This window comes from Psittacula echo (genome assembly GCF_963264785.1).
Source record: "Psittacula echo genome assembly, chromosome: 1".
NCBI lineage: Eukaryota > Metazoa > Chordata > Aves > Psittaciformes > Psittacidae > Psittacula > Psittacula echo.
The window spans coordinates 144,466,686-144,476,512 of record NC_137735.1 but is presented as its reverse complement, the minus strand read 5'-3'; positions in this window follow the sequence as shown (position 1 = coordinate 144,476,512).

The following is a 9,827-nucleotide window of genomic DNA, read 5'->3' as shown; positions in this document are numbered from 1 at the left end:
TTAGAAAGGGAGTAGGTGGAGCGAAGTTCACTATATTCCTGAAGATAGTGTAATATTTATGGATTTTATAACAATGTCAAATTTAAAACTGTCCCAAATTTGACAATATAAGATATATCAAGTAAGTAAAGAAGTCATAATTGGAAAATGCTTAGACTCTGAGTCAGAGTGTTTTTTGTTTTCCTGAAATGGGAAAATTATTTGCAACCCCCCAAAAAAACATCTACCTATAGTGAGGATATAGTATAGTAATCTCCACTCCCTATTAATAAAAGTTACGGAAAAGAGAGGGAAGTGTTTGTAGACTTACTTTGGTTTTAGTCCCCGTCTGCAGCAGCGCTTCCAAAGAGTCACATGTAGCCATCTGGTTACCATCTGGGTCTTATCAAACAGTGTGGGACATTTCCAAGTAGTTATGCAGCCAAAAACTGAGCATCCACAGCTTGTGTGTAAGAGTACCTGAAAGAAATATGCATACTCTATCATGGGGACCATGCATACTGAGCATAAGATCGTCTCTGGCTCTTCATCTAATACTTTCTTTGAATATCTAAGGCCAGATTCATTTTGATGACAGTAACTACTCTGACTTGCTGCAGACTGAGTCTGTCCTTTGCTTTCTGAGCTCCAACTGTGCTAGCTGAAATTCTGCCTTCTGGTATCAGTGAGAGAAAACTCTACTTCCGTGACACTTAATAATCACAGAGAACTTACACATCAGTTGAAGGCAGCTGTAGATACGGAGCATGGCTCCACGGATCTTCTGCTGGAGGAACTTTGCAACTCTGACATCTTTTTAGTCTGCTTCACTGGAGCTGTAGGTTACCTGGAGGAATGGGGTACTTCTAAAATTAATTTCCTAGCCATATGCCAAATTTCAGCATATAAATATAACAAGAGTGCAGTAAGCCCAGCATGAACATTTGAGCTTAGAGCCAAATGAATGATTGCATCCTTTTGCAGCTGCCATGCTTGGACAATGGGCCATCTCTTCAGATGAAAAGGAAAACAGAAATCTACAGCACCTTTTTGTAAAATGCATTGGTTGCAGTTGCTGGTCATTCTGCCCTTCCATTCTTAATCTCTTGTCAGAAGCACAATTAAAGGGCCCTGAATATAGCAATATAACACTAATCCTCTAATCCCCTAACTGGTTCTGCTGAGACTCTACCACATGAAAATAAGCCCCAAATCAAACTGAAACAATAGAAAAAAAACAAACAAACCAACCAAAATATCAATTAATGAAATAGATCAGATGTTGTGGCTTTGGTAACTCCTGTCATTTCTCCACATACTTGGGAATTACTTGAGGGGCACTCCAGTGCTATTGAGCTACCATTTGAGAGAGTATAATGGACTGCTTCTTACAGTTGCATAAGCTGGTGTAGTTTCATTTAAGCTAATGATCCCACACACTGCATATAGTTGAGGCTCTAGCTCAAAGCCTACTATGACTTCCAGAAGTTTACCTGACAAAACTGTATGGTAGCATCTCTTCCTGAGACCAAGCCGAAAGTGCCTGTAGAAATGGCCTTGTTCATTAATTTGGTTTGGCTGTTCATTTTCCTTCATGACATTTGTTGCAGTCATATTACTCCTCTGAGGGATTTCACAATCCTATGCTTGTATTTGTCTTGAGCTCCAGAAACCATAACTCTTGGGAAGAACGTGATAAAAATATTTCTATCCTTACAAGCAAAACGTCAACGAGTTGTCTGGGCTAGACTTAGACAAACTGATACATACAAAAAAAAAACAAGCTAGCAATATCATTTTTGGTCATTTTATGTTTAGCTGAAGATAAAAAGTTGAATGTATGCCAGAACATTTCATGAGGGTTCTGAAAGGAACAGAGAATTTCTCTGTCTTCCTAATTATCAGTTTGGATTAAACACAAAATTCTCCTGTTTCAAGGAAGGATATCCATCCACATATGATATTTAAGGTCAAAACTGAAGATAATTGATGCCTTCCCATATAAGAGGAAAATAGGAGACAAGCTGATGGAATAGCTCTCAAAAAAGCAGAGAAGAGTTCTGCTCTGGAAAAAATATAAAATCTGAAGTAAGTGTGTGGAGATTTGTTTCCTTCTCCTTCAACAAAGGAAACCAAATAAACCCCCCGCAGGTTGTGAGGACATTATAAAGGAGGGGATTAGGGAATTGGGGCATAAAAGGAAACAGAATAATGGAATTGGTCCAAGTAATTGCTCTGCAAGAAAACACCCAATGCTCTTCTGATATCCATCATGACCGAAAAATGATAAGGTAGTGAGTTCTCTGGAATTTGGCAATAGGGTAGGTGACACTGGCATGCAAAGTAGTTTTGTCTTTACAAAAAAGTAATTGCATGTTTGCTTAAGACAAACAATAATCATTACAATCTAACCAAAGCTTCAGTTTCCAATGAAAAAGCCATCAAACTACCATGAAAAAAATTATGTGGAAACTTTTACATTTTCTAGCTTAAAGGAAAGAAAAAACTCTTTATACAAACAAACCTTGTGCCAAAAAAGCATAGTCAAAACCACTCAAATTGTCTCATTGATTTATGAAAGATTATTACATTTCAGTAAATCCCTCTTCACAGTTTTAGAAATGTTATGTTTGAGTCAGTAGAACATTCTAGAGTATTTTGCTTTTTGTTCACTCACTGGCTCTTGTTCCTTTCAGGTAACATGCTTAAAGCTCTCAGTTCTGGTTTTTCGGAATGTTCCCAGCTTCTCAAGTCACAACTTTTTCTTTCATGAGTAGGATTGAGGCATTGCAGCTCATGGCGTTAAAAGAACTTCCTGCTTTTGACTGATCACAGCTGAAAAAGAGCTAACTGTGAAGTCTCACTGAGCTGACAGCATCGACCCAGACAAAAGCTTATAAATCCGTACAGTCAGAAGAATGGAGGCTAACCCAGGAGAATTTTCTGTATTTCTTTAAATCTGGGAACTTGTAAGGAAAGACAGAAATGGTGGCTAAGCCTTCAGTGAGTAAAGTCTTAAGATTTGCTGAGACAATCAGGATTACTGGATGCAGAAGTTTCAGGGTCTTCCTTGTCCTGGAGTGGAAACTTCACAGAATCTGTTAATGAATGAAGTATCGGTTGAAAATACTCATGAGAGAAGACCTGAGTGGTAAAAACATAGGCAGTGATCAACACAGAATATGTGAGCTTCAGTATTTGTGGGAAAAATGCCAGAAGCATAAACAACTTTAGATTTTCAAACACATGTTGGGCAGAATCTGAAGAACAGACATAAATGAAGGGGATGATGTAAAGACCATAGGCACAGAAGGACATGAGGCCAGGGCAAGAGAGACTGGGACACTGACTTGCTCCATTAGAAAATTAATAGAAAAAACAAGATGGCAGTAAAGAAATTAAAAACTGTTTTCACTAAAGGATCATAAAAAGGGCCAGGACTGAGAGGGCAAGGGACATACGAATGATCTTCAAGATGTTGAGAAGAAGGAGGAAACATGACTCTCAGACAGAATGGAATGGACTGAAGACTCTTAAAAACATAGTGAAGAGGCAGATTTTTATTACCCAAAATCTGTCTTTGAGCAGATCCAGTAGAAAATGTGTTGCTTGTCAGGATGCATTTAGTAAGAATATGAACTAGATGAGACTGAGGTTAAAGAGACTTCTGATAAGAGCCAAAAGAATGGACTGATTATCTTTCATGTTGGGACAAGTGACACAGGTATCCCATTAGGTGGGTCTCCTGATTGAAGAATATATTCAATTACTTAAAAGCTTATAGTAATCACTGAAGTTTTTCAAGTTGTTACGGAAAAAAAAAAGCAAAAGCATGGCAAGATCAGGAAGTAAAAGATAGCAAGTCCTATGGAAAAGGTTAGAAGGAAGAAGAGTCCACAAGGAATGCAGGAGTGTAGGGACAGAAGGAAGGGAATGAGGGTAAAATGTCTGCAAACACAGGAAATGTAGGGAGAAAATGAAAATGAAGCTGAATAAGACCTGGCAGAGGATAAGAAGGTAAAGAAAGCAGTCTTTTTTGAGCCATATACATGAAAATTGGAGGGACAGAAGGGACAAGGAGAAAAAGAGAGATGCCATTAAAGCAATGACAATCTCAGTTTCTCTGAAAACTTCATGAAGTATCCTCTTCCCCATTTTCATTAATCACAGTAGCTCAGAAAGCAAAGTGAAAGGCATAATGGCTAACAGAGTTCAAGAAAAGAAAAGCATAGGGGCCTTTTTCTAAGAACATAAGTGATGCAAAATTGGAAAGTACTTGCAATACAGAGAAGCATCATGCTATGATGCAGTGTCAGATGACCTTGAAGACAGTCATAACAGTAATAATATAGCAGTTAATTCTTCAAAATGCTGCAGATACAGAGCGATAACAAAAGATCTCTACTATAAATGCAAAGAAGTAGCTGGTCAGCTGAGGGCTCTGAATTGTTACCACAGAGAGGGCTAAGAACCTAAGACAGAACAGGAAGTATTTCCAAGGACATCATATAAACTTCGTGACTTTGAGTGCTGTGTACAGTACTGATCAACTGTGTTTCAGAACAATAAGCTCACAGTGTAATAGAAATTCTACCAAGTTGCTGCAGAGCTTAGAAATAGAGCTATGAGAAGGGACTTGTATTAGGCAGTATATGTATGTGCACATGTGCGTTGGTCAGCCAACTTTAAGAAGACTAGCGAGGAACAAAATAAATCATACCTGGTTTTACATAACATTTGAATTGAACTGCATTATGTAGCTATCCAAAAGTACTAGAGTGAATGTAACCTCTCAAATTCCTTTCCGCTTTTTGCTTCCAACAAAATATGAGCTAGTTTTAAGTGGATTATAATGGCATTTACAGAACTAGCACTGCATCTTTACAGTTCTTTTAAGTTAGTGAATTTTCAAAGTGTAGAAGTATTCTGGTGCTTTTGATTTGTACTCCATAAAGGAGGCAAAGAAACAGTCCAGGTAAAAACCAAATAAACTGAACTTTAAAGTAAGTTTATTGTACCACCACTGTAAACTAAGCTCATTTGACACAAATACTTACCCTGCCATTCATCACTGCAATGTGATTTCCTTTCTGCTGAGTCCATTTATTTGTTCTACATTGTACCTTCAAGATTCATTTAAATTCACATATCTTATCTACTAACCTTACTCCAAGAATTTTGAGCTCTCTTGATATATTTAGACAGCTTTTTATCTGATATTAAGAGCATGACTACATGGAGAATTAGGCTCTATCGATGATAGATCTAAGGCTGAAAGTCCTTATGCAAGGAATTCTAAGAAACAACTCAATATTCATGCCAAATGAACATGTAAAACAGATTCCTTTTGCTTAGCTTTATGACCACAAATAGGGGAAAAACCTGTGCAAGCTTAAAAATCAGAGCAGCTGTTGTGTTAATATTTTTAAGGCATGTGGATACAGCTGTGAAAATGTGAAATCATTACAATTCTAAATTACATCTTAAAGCTGTAAGAACCTCAGCCTGTTTAGTACTACAAAAGTCTCGATCTATTTTTGCATAGGTCACAGTCTTCAAATCCCCACATACTGTCATCAGTCAAAACATTTCACTTATTAAAGGTTTCAATAATTGTCTAATTTTTAATAATATATTAAATTCTGATGAAGTTGATAGGCTTCAATACACATTTAAAAGTTTCCATTCAGACAAAAAAAGATGTTCAATTTCTCAAAGCTAAGATGTTCCTTGGCTGTACTCTTTTCCTCTACTTATTGCACTCTTCTTCATTAAAACCACCACTTCGACACTGTTATGTTTTTGTTGCTATGCTCTCTCTTGCTGTTGGTACTACAAAGATAACATCTCTCCAAGCTATGGATCAGAATGGTACTTTGGAGGAGAGCGCAGAGCTATTACCTTGGGATTTTTTTGGAGTGTTTGCTGTAGAACTTTTCTGTTTCTCACCTTTCCAGTCTGACCTTCATTTTGAATTTGGAGATGTGTAAGGATGAGCCCCTGTGCAGGATGAAAGAAAGGCTGCTTACTGTTGTTAGCATTTGCTTGACTGGTGACAGATGTTCATGATAGTGATAATTTTTTTTAAATTCTTTGCTGCTCTGATGTACAAGGGAAGGAGATTATTAATATTCTGATCAGATACCATTCTTTCCATGAATCCATTTTTCTCACTGTTCATGGCAATCAGTCTTCACACATTTTCACAACATGTTATCAATTTAACAGTAGCTTCCATTCAAATAATTTCAAAATCAAGAATAATCCAAGGGAGCATTACTAGAGTCAACATCTGATCTCTTTTAATTCTCTCTTTATGGTCTGCGTCAGTTCAAGTGTTATATTCTATTCAGCAACAAAAACCAGAAAAGCAGCTCGTGATTTTTCACTCTCAAGGACACAGCAGTTCCACTGAGAGTGATCTTTCCTCTCTCACCCCTGTAGAAATCTCTGCACCTGTGATTGAAGTCTTTGAGGTCTCAGCTAATGAAGTAGGAGCTATTTATAACTCTCCAAATCTCCAACAGTTTTTGATGAAAAACAGTCAGTCCTGAAAACATCTGTGCCACACAAATAGTTCCTCACACTGGAACTTTAGACCGGCTCAGCTCAGAGAAGACAATCTGTGCTTTCTGCCTTCTTCTTTATGTCAGATGTTGTCTACCAAGAGACAGTTTCACGTTTACACTTAAAAAAGGAAGGAATCTGAACCATCGTGTCAACTGAAAACTCAGTAATAATCTCATCAAGTTACTCCTGATCGAGTTTCTGTGATCTAACAACTTTTGCTTAGCTGGCGCGCAGAGACTGTCAGCCTACACCGAGGAAGCTCTAGGTGAAGTCATACAGATTCAGTTGCATTCACACAGTTGCCACAGCTCAGTTCGCCATAGTAAGCTGTTGAAACACAGTAATTTGACTGGAAGCTGAGTCCTAAACTTTCATACTTCAGTCAGTTTTCCTCCTATTTGGGGAACTGTAACAAGCAACAAGTTTTTAGGAGACAGAGGCTGAATACTGCAGGTACAAATGTGTAATGCCTTGGCCCACATTCTCTGTCAAAGAGTAGATCATCGTGGTTGTGAATTTTCATATGTGGGCATACTCATCTCTTTTTCAGTTTTCAGTCATCAATAATTTCAGTCACATATATTGACTAAATGACTCTACAATCAAAAGTAGTATCTTTCAGCGGCAGGCCTGGTCTTATTCAACTTGTTTATCAATGACCTGCATGGAGGGCTAGAGTGTACCCTCAGCAAATCTGCTGATGATATGAAGCTGAAGGGCTGTGCTGCCATTCAGTGGGACCTTGGTAGGCTGGAGAACTGGGTGGAGAGAAACCTAATAAGGTTCAATAAGGGCGAGTGCAGGGTACTGCACCTGGGAAGGAATAACCCAAAGTACCAGTACAGGTTGGGGGCTGACCAACTAGAGAGCGGCTCAGCTGAGAAGGACCTTGCAACATTGTGTTGATGTCCTCTTAGCAGCAGTGAATAGCTCCTAAACTGGCTATATAGAATGATAGAACCATAGAATAGTTAGGGTTGGAAAGGACCTTAAGATCATCTAGTTCCAACCACCCTGCCATGGGCAGGGACACCTCACACTAAACCATGCCACCCAAGGGCTCATCCAACCTGGCCTTGAACACCGCCAAGGATGGAGCATTCACAACCTCCCTGGGCAGCCCATTCCAGTGCCTCATTGGTAGATGACAAGTTGACTATGAGCCAGAGCATGTCCTTGTGGCCAGGAGGGCCAATAGTATCCTGGGGTGCATTGGGAGAAGTGTGGCCAGCAGGTTGAGGGAGGTGATCCTCCCCCTCTACTCGACCCTGGTGAGGCCACATCTGGAGTACTGTGTCCAGTTCTGGGCTTCTCAGTACAAGAAAGACAAGGAGCTACTGGCGAGTGTACAGTGGAGGGCAACAAAGATGATCAGGGGGCTGGAGCACCACTCCTATAAGGAGAGATTGCAGGAGCTGTACCTGTTTAGTCTGGAGAAGATTGACAGGGGATCTCATTAATGCATATGAATATCTCAAAGGTGGGTGCCAGCAGGATGATGCCAGACTCTTTACAGTGGTGCCCAGTGACAGGATGAGGAGCAGTGGCCATAAACTAAAACACAAGAAGTTTCACCTCAACATGAGGAACAGCTTCTTTATGTTTAGGGTGGCAGAGCACTGGAACAGGATGCCCAGGGAGGTTGTAGAGTCTCCACCTCTGAAGACATTCAAAACCTGTCAGGACACATTCCCATGTAACCTGCTGTAGGTGGCTTTGCCTTGGCAGGGGGCTTGGACTAGATGATCTCCAGAAGTTCCTTCCAACTCTAATGATTCTGTGATTCTGTGGGTGATAGTGGGGAAAAAGTTAGATTGTTGCTACCAAAATTCCCTGAAGAGGCCAGATCCAGGCACACTAGACCTTGTCAGTTTTCCTGTGGACATACTTGCTCTGTGTGAGGGAGGGGAGAGAGAAAGGAAACAATGAGAAAGAGCTAGCTTCCAGAACTGAGCTTCCATCCTGGGTAGTTATCCAACAGCTAGCAGGACTCTAGAGTGTCTCTTAAAACAATGTTACTGGAAACTCTTATCTTGTTTTGTAAAATGGGGATTTGGAGCTCCCATTCTCTCTCCAAAATAGGAAAAGAATATTGGATCATTTCCCAAGCCTCCATCTGGGACATTGCTAAGGAATTTTCCTCAAGTTAACTGAAAACCAAAAAAAAAAAAAGGATCTTTGCAATTTCTCTGGCTGGATGTGCAGTTCTATAGAAACATGCTGTTGTCTCATTCTTTCCTCCAAATAATATACTCCATGTATTCACCTCAGCAGCTCTGCTCATAGCACACTGTGGCACCAGCCTGTTACAGCACTGTGGAAGGACTGAAAGAGTCTATTCTAAAGGGCATAAACTTCAAGACTCGGCCTTACTGTCACTGATTCTTTGATTTCAAGTGAGGGAGAAAGGACTACTGTGTGGGCATGAAAATGGACAGCCAGAAACAGCCACCTGCTAGCGAAAGAGAGATAATATACTCATCACACATGATGTAGTAGCAGCTATGTTACTATGTATATGCCTCACATACAGTGCCAATGGGTAGTCTATGACCCCTGAAATAAATCCGTCCCATATTCCCTGATTGAAGAGAGGACAGAAGGCTGAGAAGTAAGAAGCTTATTTTAGCTCACTGGGTTACTGGAACACAGACATAATTGACAGTTTTGCTGATACAGCAAACTTAAACTTATTTGGCTTATGCAACCAGAAAAACAACAGTGAGCAATGAAAAATGAGAGGTAGCCAGGCAGACTATCTCAAGAGAAGCCTAAATGACTCATACTAATCATACAATGGTTCTAGTGTTTTGCATTAGATAAAGACTTTGTTCTGTAGCTCTATTACCAGTTAAGCCTGTAAAACCTGTCACAGAAGCAGGGTCTGGGATCATCCCAGACCATGCAGCCTAGAAAGCGTTAATAGGAGGCATTCTGATGGCTCTGCACAGGACCAAACCTACTCAGACTATTCACTTGGTACTTGTGTATTCCACTCTCCAGTGTTACTGACTTAGGGAATGCTTCTTAGCTCAGAACACCACATCAGATTTGCTCTAAGCACTGTCATGGTACTCAGTTCACTCTCAAAAGCTCTCCCAAAATCTGAGGCTATAAAGTTTTGCAAAACCAAGTTTGGTCCAGTAGTGTCAGCTCTGAATGGGAGTTAAGAAGCTAAATTTGATCCAAGCCACTCAGATGAGAATTGGTACTCCACAGACTGTAACAGGAATAAGAGACACCTACACCATATCTGCATGTAGCTAGGTCAGGTTTAC